This window comes from Pseudorca crassidens, chromosome X (assembly GCF_039906515.1).
Source record: "Pseudorca crassidens isolate mPseCra1 chromosome X, mPseCra1.hap1, whole genome shotgun sequence".
Lineage (NCBI taxonomy): Eukaryota > Metazoa > Chordata > Mammalia > Artiodactyla > Delphinidae > Pseudorca > Pseudorca crassidens.
In genome coordinates, this window is record NC_090317.1 from 29,198,647 (window position 1) to 29,219,161 (window position 20,515).

The window sequence follows — 20,515 nt, forward strand, 5'->3', positions numbered from 1 at the left end:
AAGTACTGATGTGCTCACACATGTGAAGAAACTACCCAAAGCTAAGGAATTAATCACACAAAAGGATTGGAACACAAATAGACGTGGAAATAGTGCCTGTTCCCTTTATCCAGACTGGTAAAACATGGAACATTGGATAGAATACTGAGGTTCTTGCCTAGGTAGTGGAGGATATTTAGACTCAGACTGAACACTGCTCTCAATCCACCTAAAATATCATAAAAGCAAGATCCTAAAGGATTCAACTGCTTCCGTGTAACTTAAGTGTTTCTGAGGAAAAAAGTTCAATAATATTTGTAGGATTACAGAAACAACTAGCACTCAACAAGTTAAAATTCTCAGTGTTGTGTATCCAATCAAAAATTTCTAGGCATGCAAAGAAGCAGGAAAACATAACTCATAATAAGATGAAAAAAATCAACCAATCAAAAGCAGCCCCCAAATAACACAGATGTTGGAATTAGCAGCAAAGGCATTAAAACAGTTACTATAACTATTAAAACAGTTATAACTCCATATCTTCAAAAGTTAAGACATGTATAATATAAAAAGAAATCAAATATCTGGAGTTGAGAAATATGCAATTTGAAATAAAAATATACTGGATGGGACTAACAGTAAATTAGACATTGCACAAGAAAAAAATTAGTAAACTTGAAACTGTAGCAATGGAAACTATCCAAAATGACACACTCAGAAGAAAAAACATCCAAAGAAATGAACAAAGCATCACTGAGCTGTGAGAAAACTGTATTTGTGTAATTGGAGTTCCCAAATGAAGGGAGTACAGAAAATAGTTGAAAATTTCCCCAAATTTCATGAAAACTATAAACCCACAGATCTAAGAAGCTCAAAGAACCTCAAGCACACACAAAAAATTGAAGAACACTACACCAAGGCATGTATGATTTTTTTGTTTTGTTTTTATTTTAATTAATTAATTAATTAATTTTGGCTGCGCTGGGTCTTAGTTGCGGTACACAGGATCTTTGTTGTGGCATGTTTTCTTAGTTGTAGCATGCATGTGGGATCTAGTTCCCCGACCAGGGATCGAACCAGGCCCCCTGCATTGGGAGCACAGAGTCTTACCCACTGGACCACCAAGAAAGTCCCTCTTTTGTTTTTAGTTCTTTAATATTTTATTGGACAAATATTGTGACTCTTTGAAATGTATGTTATCAACACGTCCTTCCAAATAAAATTTTTAGATTTTGCTAACTAGAGACTCCAAGGTCTACCCTCCCTTCCTCTGCTGAGCATCATGAGGTCTCCTCTCCCTACCTGAATGTCACAAGACTTCCACCTGCTCTACCTCACATATATGATTAAAGGTATATATGATTAAGTTGCTCACAATGAGGAGAAAAAAATATATATATTTTTTTGGCTGTGCTGCGTGGCTTGTGGGAAGTGAGATCTTAGTTCCCCAACCAGGGTTTGAACCCGGGCCATGGCAATGAAAGTGCCAAGTCCTAACCACTGGACCACCAGGGAATTCCCCAAGAAAATCTTAAAAGCAACCAGAACAAGACATAGGTTACATAAAAGGATGATAGTAGATCTCATATCAGAAATAATGTAAGATGACAGAGGAGCAAAACCTTTAAAGTCTTGAAATTAAAAAAATGATTATCAACCTAGAATTTTTTTTTTTTAAAGAAGATTTTGGGGGTAGGAGTTTATTAATTAATTAATTTATTTTTGCTGTGTTGGGTCTTCGTTTCTGTGTGAGGGCTTTCTCTAGTTGTGGCAAGCGGGGGCCACTGTTCATCACGGTGTGCGGGCCTCTCACTATCGCGGCCTCTCTTGTTGCAGAGCACAGGCTCCAGACGCACAGGCTCAGTAGTTGTGGCTCACGGGCCTAGTTGCTCTGCGGCATGTGGGATCCTTCCAGACCAGGGCTCGAACCCATGTCCCCTGCATTAGCAGGCAGATTCTCAACCACTGCACCACCAGGGAAGCCCCAACCTAGAATTTTATACCGAGTGAAAATATTGTTAAAAAACAAAATTCAACTGAGTAAAATTTAAAGATCTTATTGGCTTTATTCAATGATTCATGAATTGGGCAGCATCCCATCTAGTAGATAGAAAGGAGCTCTGAGGAGCTGTACAAAATGAAAGACTTTTATAGGCAGAAGGGAGCAGGAACAAGGAAATTGGTTGTGGCAAGGTCACTTTCCTTTAGGGGAAGGCAGGGTCTATCAGGAAGATGACCTCACTAGTGCTGATCAGGTAATTCCTGACTGACTGGTTTAAGATTCCATTTCTGGGAAAGCTGAAGCTAATTAAGTCTCGGTTTGGTGACATGGGGCTTAGCATAAGTGACTCCATTTGTGACCTGTTGTCTTGTTTTTAACAATATCAAGAAAGAAGGTGAAATACTTATTCAGCTATACAAAAGCTGAAATAATGCATCATTAGCTGACACATACTATAAGAAGTGTTAAAGGAATTTCTTCAGGCAGAAAGAAGATGATAGATGGCAATGTAGATTTATACAAAGGAAAAAAGAACACCGGAAATGGTTACAACAAGGATATATACATATATATGATTTTTTCTTGTTATTTAAATATCTAAAATTTAATTGACTGTTAAAATAATATTAACAATCTAGTGTAGGGTTTAAAATATATGTAAAATAAAATGCATAACAAAAATAACATAAAGGCTAGGAGAGACGAAATGGAAATGTACTATTGTAAGGTTCTCATATAATATATGAAATGGTATAATATCACATTAAGGTAGACTGTGATAACTTAAAAATGTATACTGTAAACTCTAAAGCAACCTTAAAATAACAAAAGAAAGCTAATGCTAATAAAAGCAACAAAAGTAAAAAAGTGAAATCATAAACAACATGGAATTAATAAAAAATAAGGCAAAAAAGGAGAAAAAAATAAACGGGGCAAATACACCATTGAGGTTGCACCCCAATTAACTCAGAGATTCTCAGAGAGTGGATTTAAAACCAAGGCCCAGCTCTAAGTTTCCTACAAGAAACACACTTTAAATATAAAAACACAAATAGTTTAAAAGTAAAAGAATGGATTTAGCAATGATTTCTAGGATCTGACACCAAAAATGAAGGCAACAAAATTTTTAAAAAGTATAAATTGCACTATATCAAAATTTAAAACTTCTGTGCATGAAAGGACACAAAACAGATTGAAAAGGAATCCCCATGGAAAGGGAGAAATATTTGTAAGTCATGTATCTGATAAGGGGTTAATATGTAGAGGATATAATGAACTCCTACACTGAATGATTTAAAAAACCCGACTAAAAAATGGGCAAAAGGAGGGAGCTTCAAGATGGTGGAAGAGTAAGACGTGGAAATCAACTTCCTCCCCACAAATACATCAGAAATACGTCTACATGTGGAACAACTCCTACAGAACACCTACTGAACACTGGCAGAAGACATCAGACCTCCCAAAAGGCAAGAAACTCCCCACATACCTGGATAGGGCAAAAGAAAAAAGAAAAAACAGAGACAAAAGAATAGGGACAGGACCTGCACTTCTGGGAGGGAGGTGTGAAGGAGGAAAAGTTTCCACACACTAGGAAGCCCTTTCGTGGGTGGAGACTGCGGGTGGCGGAGGGGGGAAGCTTCGGGGCCGTGGAGGAGAGCAGAGCCGCAGGGATGCAGACACTCCAAAACACACACCACCAGATGCAGTCCTGCCCACCAGAAAGACAAGATCCAGTCTCATCCACCAGAACACAAGCACCAGTCCCCTCCACCACGAAGCCTACACAACCCACTGAACCAACCTTAGCCACTGGGGACAGACACCAAAAACAAGGGGAACTAAGAACCTGTGGCCTGCAAAAAGGAGACCCCAAACACAGTGATTTAAGCAAAATGAGAAGATAGAGAAAAACACAGCAGATGAAGGAGCAAGATAAAATCCCACCAGACCTAACAAATGAAGAGGAAATAGGCAGTCTACCTGAAAAATAATTCAGAATAATGATAGAAAAGATGATCCAAAATCTTGGAAATAGAATGGAAAAAATACAAGAAACGTTTAACAAGAACCTAGAAGACCTAAAGAGCAAACAAACAGTGATGAACAACACAATAAATGAAATTAAAAATTCTCAAAAAGGGATCAATAGCAGAATAACTGAGGCTGAAGAATGGACAAGTGACCTGGAAGATAAAAGAGTGGAAATAACTACTGCAGAGCAGAATAAAGAAAAAAAAATGAAAAGAATTGAGGACAGTCTCAGAGACCTCTGGGACAACATTAAATGCACCAACATTCGAATTATAGGGGTCCCAGAAAAAGAAGGGAAAAAGAAAGGGACTGAGAAAATATTTGAAGAGATTATAGTTGAAAACTTCCCTAATATGGGAAAGGAAATAGTTAATCAAGTCCAGGAAGAACAGAGAGTCCCATACAGGATAAATCCAAGGAGAAACACGCCAAGACACATATTAATCAAACTATCAAAAATTAAATACAAAGAAAACATATTAAAAGCAGCAAGGGAAAAACAACAAATAACACACAAGGGAATCCCCATAAGGTTAACAGCTGATCTTTCAGCAGAAACTCTGCAAGCCAGAAGAGAGTGGCAGGACATATTTAAAGTGATGAAGGAGAAAAACCTACAACCAAGATTACTGTACCCAGCAAGGATCTCATTCAGATTTGACAGAGAAATTAAAACGTTTACAGACAAGCAAAAGCTAAGAGAATTCAGCACCACCAGACCAGCTTTACAGCAAATGCTAAAGGAACTTCTCTAGGCAAGAAACACAAGAGAACGAAAAGACCTACAAGAACAAACCCAAAATAATTAAGAAAATGGTAATAGGAACATACATATTGATAATTACCTTAAATGTAAATGGATTAAATGCTCAAGCCAAAAGACATAGACTGGCTGAATGGATACAAAAACAAGACCTGTATGTATGCTGTCTACAAGAGACCCACCTCAGACCTAGGGACACATACAGACTGAAAGTGAGGGGACAGAAAAAGATATTCCATGCAAATGGAAATCAAAAGAAAGCTGGAGTAGCAATTCTCATATCAGACAAAATAGACTGTAAAACAAAGACTATTACAAGAGACAAAGAAGGACACTACATAATGATCAAGGGATCAATCCAAGAAGAAGATATAACAATTGTAAATATTTATGCACCCAACATAGGAGCACCTCAATACATAAGGCAAATACTAACAGCCATAAAAGGGGAAATCAACAGTAACACAATCATAGTAGGGGACTTTAACACCCCACTTTCACCAATGGATACATCATCCAAAATGAAAATAAATAAGGAAACACAAGCTTTAAATGATACATTAAACAAGATGGACTTAATTGATATTTATAGGACATTCCATCCCAAAACAACAGAATACACATTCTTCTCAAGTGCTCTTGGAACATTCTTCAGGATAGATCATATCTTGGGTCACAAATCAAGCCTTGGTAAATTTAAGAAAATTGAAATCGTATCAAGTATCTTTTCCGACCACAACACTATGAAACTAGATATCAATTACAGGAAAAAAAATCTGTAAAAAATACAAACACATGGAGGCTAAACAATACACTACTTAATAACCAAGAGATCACTGAAGAAATCAAAGAGGAAATCAAAAAATACCTAGAAACAAAAGACAATGAAAACACAACGACCCAAAACCTATGGGATGCAGCAAAAGCAGTTCTAAGAGGGAAGTTCATAGCAATAGAATCCTACATCAAGAAACAAGAGCCATCTCAAATAAACAACCTAACCTTACACCTAAAGCAATTAGAGAAAGAAGAACCAAAACCCCCAAAGTTAGCAGAAGGAAAGAAATCATAAAGATCAGATCAGAAATAAATGAAAAATAAATGAAGGAAATGATAGCAAAGATCAATAAAACTAAAAGCTGGTTCTTTGAGAAGATAAAATTGATAAACCATTAGCCAGACTCATCAAGAAAAAACGGGAGAAGACTCAAATCAATAGAATTAGAAATGAAAAAGGAGAAGTAACAGCTGACACTGCAGGAATACAAAGGATCATGAGAGATTACTACAAGCAACTCTATGCCAATAAAATGGACAACCTGAAAGAAATGGACAAATTCTTAGAAAAGCACAACCTTCTGAGACTGAACCAGGAATAAATAGAAAATATGAACAGACCAATCACAAGCACTGAAATTGAAACTGTGATTAAAAATCTTCCAACAAACAAAAGCCCAGGACCAGATGGCTTCACAGGCGAATTCTATCAAACATTTGGAGAAGAGCTAACACCTATCCTTCTCAAACTCTTCCAAAATATAACAGAGGGAGGAACACTCCCAAACTCATTCTACAAGGCCACCATCACCCTGATACCAAAACAAGACAAAGATGTCACAAAGAACGAAAACTACAGGCCAATATCACTGATGAACATAGATGCAAAAATCCTCAACAAAATACTAGCAAACAGAATCCAACAGCACATTAAAAGGATCATGCACCATAATCAAGTGGGATTAATCCCAGGGATGCAAGGATTCTTCAATATACGCAAATCAATCAATGTGATACACCATATTAACAAATTGAAGGAGAAAAACCATATGATCATCTCAATAGATGCAGAGAAAGCTTTTGACAAAATTGAATACCCATTTATGATAAAAACCCTGCAGAAAGTAGGCATAGAGGGAACTTTCCTCAACATAATAAAGGCCATATACGACAAACCCACAGCCAACATTGTCCCCAATGGTGAAAAACTGAAACCATTTCCAGTAAGATCAGGAACAAGACAAGGTTGCCCACTCTCACCACTATTATTCAACATAGTTTTGGAAGTTTTAGCCACAGCAATCAGAAGAAAAAGAAATTAAAGGAATCCATATTGGAAAAGAAGAAGTAAAGCTGTCACTGTTTGCAGATGACATGATACTATACATAGAGAATCCTAAAGATGCTACCAGAAAACTACTAGAGCTAATTGATGAATTTGGTAAAGTAGCAGGATACAAAATTAATGCACAGAAATCTCTTGCATTCCTATACACTAATGATGAAAAATCTGAAAGTGAAATTAAGAAAACACTCCCAATTACCACTGCAACAAAAAGAAAAAAATAGGAATAAACCTACCTAAGGAGACAAAAGACCTGTATGCAGAAAATTATAAGACACTGATGAAAGAAATTAAAGATGATACAAATAGATGGAGAGATATACCATGTTCTTGGATTGGAAGAATCAACATTGTGAAAATGACTCTACTACCCAAAGCAATCTACAGATTCAATGCAATCCCTATCAAACTACCACTGGCATTTTTCACAGAGCTAGAACAAAAAAGTTCACAATTTGTATGGAAACCCAAAAAACCCCGAGTAGCCAAAGCAATCTTGAAAAAGAAAAATGGAGCTGGAGGAATAAGGCTCCCTGACGTCAGACTATACTACAAAGCTACAGTAATCAAGACAGTATGGTACTGGCACAAAAACAGAAATATAGATCAATGGAACAGAATAGAAAGCCCAGAGATAAACCCATGCACATATACTCACCTTAATTTGACAAAGGAGGCAAGAATATACAGTGGAGAAAAGACAGCGTCTTCAATAAGTGGTGCTCGGAAAACTGGACAGCTCCATGTAAAAGAATAAAATGAGAACACTCCCTAACACCATACACAAAAATAAACTCAAAATGGATTAAAGGCCTAAATGTAAGGCCAGACACTATCAAACTCTTAGAGGAAAACATAGGAGGAATAGTCTATGACATAAATCACAGCAAGATCCTTTTTGACCCACCTCCTAGAGAAATGGAAATAAAAACGAAAATAAACAAATGGGACCTAATGAAACTTAAAAGGTTTTGCACAGCAAAGGAAACCATAAACAAGACCAAAAGACAACCCTCAGAATGGGAGAAAATATTTGCAAATGAAGCGACTGACAAAGGATTAATCTCCAAAATTTACAAGCAGCTCATGCAGCTCAATATCAAAAAACAAACAAACAACCGAATCCACAAATGGGCAGAAGACCTAAATAGACATTTCTCCAAAGAAGATATACAGATTGCCAACAAACACATGAAAGAATGCTCAACATCATTAATCATTAGAGAAATGCAAGTCAAAAGTACAATGAGATATCATCTCACACCGGTCAGAATGGCCATCATAAAAAAATCTACAAACATTAATTGCTGGAGAGGGTGTGGGGAAAAGGGAACCCTCTTGCACTGTTGGTGGGAATGTACATTGATACAGCCACTATGGTGAACAGTATAGAGATTCCTTAAAAAACTAAAAATAGAACTACCATATGACCCAGCAATCCCACTAGTGGGCATATACCCTGAGAAAACCATAATTCAAAAAGAGTCATGTACCACAATGTTCATTGCAGTTCTATTTACAATAGCCAGGACATGGAAGCAACCTAAGTGTCCATCGACAGATGAATGGATAAAGAAGATGTGGCACATATATACAATGGGATATTACTCAGCCATAAAAAGAAACGAAATTGAGTTATTTGTAGTGAGGTGGATGGACCTAGAGTTTGTCATACAGAGTGAAGTAAGTCAGAAAGAGAAAAACAAATACCATATGCTAACACATATATATGGAATCTAAGAAAAAAAATGGTCATGAAGAACCTAGGGGCAAGACAGGAATAAAGATGCATACCTGCTAGAGAATGGACTTGAGAATACGGGGAGTGGGAAGGGTAAGCTGGGACAAAGTGAGAGAGTGGCAGGGCCATATATACACTACCAAACATAAAATAGATAGCTACTGGGAAGCAGCCGCATAGCACAGGGAGATCAGATCGGTGCTTTTTTTTTTTTTTTTTTTTGCGGTACGTGGGCCTCTCACTGTTGTGGCCTCTCCTGTTGCGGAGCACAGGCTCCGGATGCGCAGGCTCAGTGGCCATGGCTCACGGGCCCAGTCGCTCCGCGGCGTGTGGGATCTTCCCGGACCAGGGCACGAACCCGTGTCCCCTGTATCGGCAGGCGGACTCTCAACCACTGCGCCACCAGGGAAGCCCAGATCGGTGCTTTTTGACCACCTAGAGGTGTGGGATACGGAGGGTGGGAGGGAGGGAAATGCAAGAGGGAAGAGATATGGGGACATATGTATATGTATAACTGATTCACTTTGTTATACAGCAGAAACTAACATACCATTGTAAAGCAATTATACTCCAATAAAGATGTTTTTTTTTTTTAAAAAAAAGGGCAAAGGGAACAAGAGGACTTCCCTGGTGTTCCAGTGGCTAAGACTCCACACTCCCAGTGCAGGGGGCCCAGGTTTGATCCCTGGTCAGGGAACTAGTTCCCACATGCTGCAACTAAGAGTTCGCATGCTGCAACTGAAGATCCCACATGCCACAACTAACAATCCTACGTGCTGCAACCAAGACCCGGTGCAGCCAAATAAATAAATATTAAAAAAAAAAAAACCACCACAGTGATTGTCTCTGCAAAGGGGAACTGAAGGTCTGAGGCAGAAGGGGGACTCACACTTAAAATAAAATTGGCAAAGGGTACAGGATGGTGGACTAGGAAGCTACAGGCCCTCCTTTCCCCACAGAGACACTGCGTTAACAATAACACACAGACCAGAATACCTCTGTGAGAACTCTAGATACCAGTTGAGAAGCTACAGCAACTAGGCCCTTATAAAAACAAGAGGGATTCCAGTGAAAGGGTAGGAAAATTCGTGGCATTTTTGTTTACTCATTCATGTCACTCCCCCTGTTCTGCATAGTACAGAGTAACCAGGAGGAAACCCTCCATACTGGAGCTCCTCCCTCCAGAAGGAATAAAAATGGACCATATGTCCAACATTCTGACTTGTCTGGGACTGCCAGAGGGACTAGTTTCTCTCTTGCCTGACTCAGAACACTGATGGGACCAGCACCAGAGTTTGGAAGCTTCTGAGAATAGAGAACAGCATATTAGGGCTGTAGTTCTGCAGGTAGACACAGGGGGGAGCAAGAGATCAGAAAAGGTTTGAGAGGTCCTAGAACCTCCTGCAGGGATGCTTGGTGAAGGTCTTCCCTTGCAAGAAGCTAGCACTTAAAGATAGGGAGAAGTGGTTGTTTTTCAAATGCCCAAAGCCCAGCAAAAAATTACAAGGTATACAGAGAAACAGGGAAACATGGCCCAATCAAAGAAACAAAATAAAACTCTAGACATCAACCCTAATGAAGCACAGATCTATGAGCTTCCTCACACTCATTGGCATGGCTACTATCACAAAACAGAAAATAACAAGTGATGACAAGGATGTGGAGAAATTGGAACCCTTGTGCACTGTTGATGGGATTGTAAAATGGTGCAACTGCTATGGAAAGCAATATGGAGTTTCCTTAAAAAATTAAAAATAGAAGTACCATATTATCCAACAATCTCACTTCTGGGTATGTACCCTGAAAAATTGAAAGCAGGGTCTCAAAAAGATATTTGTTCATCCATGTTCATAGCAGCATTATTCATAATGGCCAAAAGGTGGAAATAACCCAAATGTTCATCAACATATGAATGGGTAAACAAAATACGGAATATACATACAATGGCATATTATTCAGCCTTAAAAAGGAAGGAAATTCTGTCACATGCTACAACGTGGATGAACCTTGAGGGCATTATGCTAAGTGAAATAAGCCAGCCACATGAAGACAAATACTGTATGATTTCACTTATATGAGATATCTAAGTTCATAGAAACAGAAAGTAGAATGGTTGTTACCAGAGGCTGGGGGAAATGGGAAAAGAAGCGTTGTTGTTTCATGGGCACAAAGTTTCAGATTTGTAAGATGAAAAAGTTTTGGAGATCTGTTTCACAAGAATGGGAATTTACTGAATGGTACTGAACTATACACTTAAAAATGGTTAAGATGGGAAATTTTATGTTGTGTGTATTTTTTTGCCACAGCAAAAAAATAAGAAATAATCAGAAGTGTGCAAAGAGATTTCAGCACACGAATGTTCATTGCTATATAATTTTTAATATCAAGGAAAAAACAGGTAAAAACCTTAATGCACAATTTGGAATTGATTAAATAAATTTTGATGCATCCATACTCTGGATAGTACATAATACTATTTAGCTATTAAAAGTCATGTTAAGAACAGAAAAATGATAAAGGTTAAAGCAAACATAATAACAATGAAGTGTGGTGTTTATAACATACATAAAAGAAAAATGTATGATAACACAAAGATGAAATGGAAGTTAATCGTTGTAAAGTTCCTATACGATACATGAAGTGGTGTAATATGACTTGAAGGTAGACAGTGATAAGTTAAAGATATCTACTATGAAACCCTAAAGCAATGTCTAAAAAAACACACAAGAAATAAATGAAGCAATATAGCTATAAGTCAATAAAGTAGAATCATTTTAAAAACTCAGTTAATTCCAACAGAAGACAGAATAAGGTAGAATCATTTTAAAAACACAATTCCAATAGAAGACAGAAAAATAGAAAGGGGGAACAATGAACAGATGGGACCAACAGAAAACAAATAGCAAGATGGTAGATTTAAATACAACCAAATCAATAATCATACTGTATATAAATGGTCTAAACAACTCAATTAAATGGTAGAGATTGTCAGGATGAAAAATATGAAAGACCCAACTATGTGTGGTCTACAATAAAGCCCCTGAAATATAAAGACACAAATAGGCTAAAGTATAAGAATAGGAAACAATTACACCATGCTAACACTAATCAAATAAAGCTGAAATGGCTGCATTAATTTCAAGCAGAGTAGATAGCAGAGTAAAGAATATTACCAGGGAAAAACAAAGTCATTTCATAATGGTAAAGGGATCAATTCATCAAAAAGACATAACAATCCTCTCTACACCTGAAACTAACATGATATTATAAAGCAACTACACTTCAATAAAAAATAAAGTAAAATAAAAGGAAAAAAACGACATAGCATTCCTAGATCTTTATGTAACTAATATCAGAGGTTCAAAATACATGAAGCAAAAACTTAGAACTGAAAGGAAAAATAGACAAATCCAAACAAATTATTGTCAGAGATTTCAACACCACTCTCGTAATAACTGAACAATTATTAAACAATTATTAAATCAATAAACATATAGACGTGAAAAATATGATTAATCAATTTGACTTAATTGATATTCATAGAACTCTACACCCACAAACATCTGAATACATATTTCAAGTGATCATTTGCCAAGATAGACAATATTCTGAGTTATAAAACAAGTCTTAATATATTTTAAATTATTTATTTATTTATTTGCAGGTTTTTTTGGTCAGGTATATTTAATTGAAATTAATTTATTCAACACTTTTATTAATACCTATAATGCAAATTATTTAAATAATATAAAGTATGTTGTCTCACCACAATGGAATTAAATTAGAAATCACAGTAAGATATCTGGAAATCCCCAAGTATCTGGAAACTAAATAATACACTTCTAAATAATTCATTAGTCAAGGAAGATATCAAAAGGGAAATTAGAAAGTGTTTTGTAGGGAATGAAAATAAAAGCACAATATATTAGAATTTTTGAGGTGTGGCTAAAGCATAACTTACTTAGAGGGAAATGTAAACATGACATGTTTAAATCTAAATATCCTTGGACGTTCATAGAACTAAGCACTTACACGAGAAAAGAATAAAGTTCCCAATTCAGTGATCTAAGCTTCCACTTTAAGAAACCAAAAACATAAGAGCAAATTAAACCCAAAATAATACGAAAAAAACCCCAATACAAATCAGAACAGAAATCAATGAAGTAGAAAACAGTAAAACAATAGAAGAAAATCAATGAAATTAAAAGCTGGTATTTAAGGAAATCAATGAAATTGATAAACCTCCAGCAAGATTCTAGGGAAAAAAAGCAATAAGACACAAGTTACTAATATCAGGAATGAGAGAAAAGGCATCACTATGGATTCATGCAGACATTAAAAGGATTATAAAGAAATATTATGAACATAATATTGAACATAAAAAGAGAGACATGGAAGATATAAAAAGAACCCAAATCAGACTTGTAGAAATGAAAACTACAATATCTGAGATGATCGCTTCTCGGCCTTTTGGCTAAGATCAAGTGTACAATATCTGAGATGAAATAAGCACTGTATTAGCTTAACTATAGGTTACCAGTTGTAAAGGAAAATATTAGTGAAGTTATGAAAATAGAAAATATTCAAAATTAAACATGGATAGAAGAAGACTGAAAAAAGATCAGAGTATCAGTGAGTTGTGGGAAATTATTTTCAGTCCATCTTTTTAAAAATAAATTTATTTATTTTATTTATTTTTGGCTGCCTTGGATCTTTGTTGCTGCATGAGGGCTTGCTCTAGTTGCAGCAAGTGGGAGCTGCTTTTCGTTTCGGTGAGCATGCTTCTCACTGCGTTGGCTTCTCGTTGCGGAGCACAGGCTCTAGGTGCGTGGGCTTCAGTAGTTATGGCACGCGGGCTCAGTAGTTGTGGCTCGTGAGCTCTAGAATGCAGACTCAGTAGTTGTGGCTCGTGGGCTTAGTTGCTCCGTGGCATGTGGGATCTTCCTGGATCAGGGATCGAACCCGTGTCCCCTGCATTGACAGGTGGATTCTTAACCACTGTGCTGAGTTGTGGGAAAATTTTAAGTGACCCAGTATATATGTGTATTTGGAGTCCCTGAAGGAGAGGATGGGGTGGGAGTGGAAGCTGAAAAAATATTTGAAGGAATAATGGCTGAGTTACTTCAAAATTTAATGAAAACTATAAGCTTACAGATCCAAGATCAATGAACTCCCAGCACAAGGAACATGGAAACTATGCCAGGCACATAATATCAAGTTGCTTAAGAATAGTGATACAGAGAAAATCTCACAAACAGCAGGAGAAAAAATATGTTATGTACAAAGATTGACATCAGATTTCTTGAAGAAACAAGCCAGGGACTTCCCTGGTGGTGCAGTGGTTAAGAATCCACCTGCCAATGCAGGGGATACGAGTTCGAGCCCTGGTCCGGGAAGATCCCACATGCCATGGAGAAACAAAACCCATGCACCATAACTATTGAGCCTGTGCTCTAGAGCCCACGAGCCACAACTACTGAGCCCACGTGCCACAACTACTGAAGCCCTTGCTGAAGCCCGTGCTCCTAGAGCCTGTGCTCCACAAGAGAAGCCACTGCAATGAGAAGCCCGCGCACTGCAACGAAGAGCAGCTCCCACTCGCTGCAACTAGAGAAAGCCTGCATGCAGCAATGAAGACCCAACGCAGCCAAAAATAAATAAATAAATTTATAAAAGAAACAAGCCAGAAGACAGTGAAGCAACATCTTTAAAGTGAAAGCGAGCACTCTTAATCAAGAATTCTATATTCATCAAAATATTTTTCAAAAACAAAGGCAAAAATAAAGACTTTCGGGCATACAAAAGCTGAAACAAACCATCACGAGCAGTTCTGCACTATAAAACACATTAAAGAACGTCCTTCAAGCAGCATGAAAATGGAATCTGGAAATGAAATCTGGATCTACTCAAAGGAATAAAGAGAACTGGAAATGGTAACTACATAATTAAATATTAAGAATTTTTCTTATTATTTAAATCTTTAAAAATAGTTTACTGTTTAAATAAAAATAATAACAATGTGTTGTGGGGCTTATGATATATGAATAAGTAAAATGTATGATAACAATAGCAGAAAGGCCCACAGGTGAGAAATGGAAGTATACTACAGTAAGGTTCACATACAATATGTGAAGTAGTATAATATAACTTGAAGGTGGATTGTGATGTTAAAGATATATACCCTAAACCAGTGGTTCTCAATCAGGGGTGATTTTGACCCCCGGAAGACATTTAGGAATGTCTGGAGACATTTTTGGTTTCCAAAAGTGAAGGGGATACTACTGATATCTATTAGATAGAGGCCAGGGATGCTGCTAAACATTCCAAAATGCACAGGACAGTCCCCAAAACAAAGAATTACCTGGCCCAAAAAGTTAACAATGCTGAGATTAAGAAAACCTGGTATAAACTCTAAAGCAACCATTGAAATATAACCTTTCTTGCGGAAATTGACAGGCAGATCAAAAAATTTATATGGAAATTAAAGGGATGCAGGAAAGCCAAAAAAAAAATCTTTAAAAAGAAAAAAAAATCTTTAAAAAGAAGAACAAAGTTGGAAGACTTACACTTCCTGAGTTCACAACTTGCTACAAAACTATAGTAATTAAGAGTGTGGTAACTCAAAATGGTCATAGATCTAAATGTAAAAGCTAGAGCTATAAAACGCTTAGAAAATATAGGAGTAAATTTTCATGACCTTCAGTTAGGAAAGAGTTTCTTAGATATGACACCAAAAACACAGGCAACAAAAGAAAAAATAGATAAATTGGACTTTATCAAAATTTAAAACTTTTGTACTTCGAAGGATTCCATCAAGAAATTGAAAAGACAGCCCATAAAATGGGAGAAAATTTTTGCAAATCTTATATTTGATAAAGGTCTAGTATCCAGAATATATAAATAACTTTAACAAATCAAGAGTAAAAAGACAACCAAACTAAAAAACGAGCACAGGATCTAAATAGACAGCTCTCCAAAGAAAATATACAAATGGCCAATGAGCACAAGAAAAAAAAAATGCTCTACGTCATTAGTCATCAGGGAAATGCAAATCAAAACCACAATGAGATGCCACTGCACTCCTAGTGGGGTGGCTCTAATAAAAAAAAAAAATAGTAAAAGTGTTGCCAAGGGTGTAAAGAAATTGGAACCCTCATACATTGCTAGTGGGACTGTAAAATGGTGCAGCTGCTTTGGAAAACAGTCTGGCAGTTCCTCAGAGTTAAACATAAAATTACCATATGACCCAGAAATTTCTCTCCCTCTCTCTATATATAGATGGATAGACGGACAGATAGATAGTTAGATATTCTCATCCCCATTAACAGTGACTCTCCATTGCCCCTCCTTCCAGCCCCCCGGCGACCACGGATCTATTTTATGTCTTTACGGATTTGCCTGTTCTGGACATGTCATACAAATGGAATCATACATGTGGCCTTTTGTGTTTGGCTCCTTTCACTTAACATAATGTTTTGAGATTCATCCATGCTGTAGCATGCATCGGTATTTCATTCCTTTTATGACTGAATAATATTCCATTGTATGGATATGTCACACTTTGTTTATCCATTCATCAGTTGGTGGACATTTGGGTTCTTCCCATTTTTTGGTTATTATGAATAATGCTGCTATGAACATTTGTGTACATGTTTTTGAGTGGACATATGTTTTTAATTATCTCTCATGTATATTTAGGAGTGGAATTGCTGGGTCATTTGGTAAACTCTATGTTTGACCTTTTGAAGAATTGCCAAACTGTTTTTCCAAAGTGGCTTCACCATTTTATGGTCTCTCCAACAGTGTATGAAGGTTCTAACTTCTCCATATCCTCAACACTTCTTACTGTTATTTTTTAAAGAAAAATTATTATAACCATTGTAGTGGATGTGAAATGGTATCTCATAGTGGTTTTGATTTGCATTTCCCTAATGACTAATGATACTTAACGTCTTTTCATATGCATATTAGCCATTTGTATATCTCCTTTGGAGAAATATCTATTTAGATTCTTTGCACATTTTAAATTGGGTTGTCTTTTTACTGTTGCGTTGTAAGAGTTTTTTATATATTCTGGATACTAGTCCCTTATCACAGCGGTCCCCAACATTTTTGGCACCAGGGGCTGGTTTCTTGGAAGACAGTTTTTCCACGGACCAGGGGCGGAAGGGGGGGGGATCATTCAGGTAGTAATGCAAGCAATGGGGAGCAGCAGATGAAGCTTTGCTCACTTGCCCACTGCTCACCTCCTGCTGTGCAGCCCGGTTCCTAACAGGCCAAGGACTGGTACCAGTCCACAGCCTGGAGGTTGTGGACCCCTACCTTAACAGATATATAATTTACAAAGATTTTCTTCTATTCTGTGGGTTGTATTTTCACTTTCTTGATAGTGTCCTTTGAAGCACAAAAGTTTTTAATTTTGATGAAGTCAAATTTATCTATTTTTCTTTTGTCACTTGTGCTTTTGGCATTATATTTAAGAAACCATTGTTTAATCCAAGGTCACAAAGATTTAAGTCTAGGTTTTCTTCTAAGAGTTTTATAGTTTTAGCTCTTACATTTATATCTTTGACCCATTTAGGGCCAATTTCTGTATATCGTGTGAGGTAAAGATCCAAATTCATTCTTTTGTATGTATATTGTCCCAGCACCATTTGTTGAAGAGACTATTCTTTGACTATTGAATGGATGTAGCACCATTTTGAAAAATCGATTGGCCATAGACGTGTGGGTTTGTTTCTGGACTCTCAGTTCTATTCCAGTGATCTATATGCCTATCCTTATGACAATACCACACTATTTTAATTACTCTAGTTTTGTAGTAAGTTTTGAAATTGGGATGTATGAGTCTTCCAGATTTTTGTTTTTCAAGATTACTTCGTTTTTTCTGAGTTCCTTACATTTCCATATGAATTTTAGGATCACCTTGTTAATTTCTAAAGAAGAAAGGAAGTTGGAGTTTTGAAAAGTTTGTATTGACTATGTAGATCAATTTGGGGTGTATGACCATTTTAGCACTATTAATCTTCTAATCCATGAACACCAGTGTTTTTCCATTTATTTAGTTCTTTAATTTATTTCAACAATATTATGTAGTTTTCAGTGTACAAGTCTTACACTTCTTTTGTTAATCTTTTTCTAAGTATTTTGTTGCTTTTATTCTATCGTAAATGGAATTATTTTGTTAATTTCACTTTGAAATTGTTCACTGCTAGTGTAGAGAAAGACAACTGATTTTTTATTTTTAAATTTTTAAAAATCTTATTATTTTTTTTTAAAAATAAATTTATTTATTTATTTTTGGCTGCACTGTGTCTTTGTTGCTGTGCACAGGCATTCTCTAGTTGCGGCTAGTGGGGGCTACTCTTTGTTGTGGTGCACGGGCTTCTCACTGCAGTGGCTTGTCTTGTTGCAGAGCATGGGCTCTAGGCATGCGGGCTTCAGTAGTTGTGGCACGAGGGCTCAGTAGTTGTGGCTCACGGGCTCTAGAGTGCAGGCTCAGTAGTTGTGGCACACGGGCTTAGTTGCTCCGCAGCATGTGGGATTTTCCTGGACCAGGGATCGAACCCATGTCCCCTGCATTGGCAGGCAGATTCTTAACCACTGCGCCACCAGGGAAGTCCCACAACTGATTTTCTTATACTGATGTTTTATCTTGAGACCTTAGTGAACTTGTTCTTTAGCTGTAATAGTCTTTTTTTTTTAAACATCTTTATTGGAGTATAATTGCTTTACAATGTTGTGTTAGTTTCTGCTGTATAACAAAGTGAATCAGCTATATGTATACATATATCCCCACATCCCCTCCCTCTTGTGTCTCCCTCCCACCCTCCCTATCCCACCCCTCTAGGTGATCACACAGCACTGAGCTGATCTCCCTGTGCAATACAGCTGCTTCCCACTAGCTATCTATTTTACATTTGGTAGTGTATATATGTCAGTGCTACTCTCTCACTTTGTCCCAGCTTACCCTTCCCACTCCCCGTGTCCTCAAGTCCATTCTCTATGTCTGTGTCTTTATTCCTGTCCTGCCCCTCGGTTCGTGAGAACCTTTTTTTTTTTTTAGTTTCCATATATATGTGTTAGCATACGGTATTTGTTTTTCTCTTTCTGACTTACTTCACTCTGTATGACAGACTCTAGGTCCATCCACCTCACTACAAATAACTCAATTTCGTTTCTTTTTATGGCTGAGTAATATTCCATTGTATATATGTGCCACATCTTCTTTATCCATTCATCTGTCGATGGACACTTAGGTTGCTTCCATGTCCTGGCTATTGTAAATAGAGCTGCAATGAACATTGTGGTACATGACTCTTTTTTAATTATGGTTTTCTCAGGGTATATGCCCAGTAGAGGGATTGCTGGGTCGTATGGTAGTTCTATTTGTAGTTTTTTAAGGAACCCCCATACTGTTCTCCATAGTGGCTGTATCAATTTACATTCCAACCAACAGTGCAAGAGGGTTCCCTTTTCCCCACACCCTCTCCAGCAATTAATGTTTGTAGATTTTTTTATGATGGCCATTCTGACCAGTGTGAGATGATATTTCATTGTACTTTTGACTTGCATTTCTCTAATGATTAATGATGTTGAGCATTCTTTCTTGTGTTTTTTGGTAATCTGTATATCTTCTTTGGAGAAATGTCTACTTAGGTCTTCTGCCCATTTTTGGATTGGGTTATTTGTTCTTCTGATATTGAGCTGCATGTAAATTTTGGAGATTAATCCTTTGTCAGTTGCTTCATTTGCAAATATTTTCTCCCATTCTGAGGGTTGTCTTTTGTTCTTGTTTATGGTTTCCTTTGCTGTGCAAAAGCTTTTAAGTTTCATTAGGTCCCATTTGTTTATTTTTGTTTTTATTTCTATTTCTCTAGGAGGTTAGGATTTTCTATATACAAGATGATATCATCAGCCAGAGGACTGGAGAGGAGGGAAAGGATGTGACCCTCCTCCTGCATCTCATTTGTGAACATGTTTGTTCTGATTCAAGTCAGATACTTTTATGATTCAAGTTAACTGTTTTATGAAGGTTATATCATTCTATTCCGGGAAGAAAATGTTTTATGGAAGCCAGACTCTGAATGCAGATTTAAATTTTGGAATTCTCTTTGGTAAAGACAAAGTAGAACAAATCAAGATGGTTTCTTTCTTTCTCTTTCCACCTTCCTTTTCTTCCAAGCAAAAGGTGTTGACAAAATGCCAGAGTAGAGTGAAAGGACTGTTCTTTGGATATCTTAATGTTAAAAATTTGAAAAGATTTTAGTCTAAAAGTTCAGATACAACCATATGTAGGTATAGGATTTGACAGGACACTGACAAAATGTAGTGAACATCTATTCTATCTTCCACTTCCCATCCGTACATCCTTCTTTGGTAACAACACTTCAGTTTTCCTCCGGAGGATCACCTCTCCCTGACTTCCATTCCAGGCAGGTTGAGTGGTATTGATATCACCCCAAGATCCAGGGCTGGGCATGTGACTCAAGCCTGGCCAACTAGAGAAGTTTCCCCCTGTGGCCACAGAGGTTGGTTCAGGGATGGACACAGAGTCCAATTCAAGCCAATGAGAGACTCAGAATTTTTATTTGAACTATCAGGGAAGAGAAGTTATCTTTTCAAAGGGGAATTAGCCTTTAAGGATGTCGGCCTGGCAATGCTGGCAGCCATCATGCATATCTTGATTTGTGGAGCCTGAGAATGAAGCCAATGCGATGGAAAGCAGAATAGATAGATGGAGAGAGACTGGTTCCTAATGACATCTTAGAGTTCCTGGACTTTTCAGTTATGTGATTCAGTAAATTCCTTTTAGATAGTTCCAGCACTGTATCAGGCTCTGAGGAGTCTGTCCTCAGAATCTCAAAATCTTGGTGG

The 20,515-nt window shown here is 37.1% G+C and overlaps 1 non-coding gene across 1 annotated transcript; it reads right to left on the reverse strand.

The window, feature by feature from the left end:
• Positions 1–1,422: 1,422 nt before the first annotated feature.
• Positions 1,423–1,494, reverse strand: TRNAE-UUC (transfer RNA glutamic acid (anticodon UUC)). The gene has a single exon. It is a non-coding gene; the product is annotated as a tRNA-Glu (tRNA).
• Positions 1,495–20,515: the final 19,021 nt, after the last annotated feature.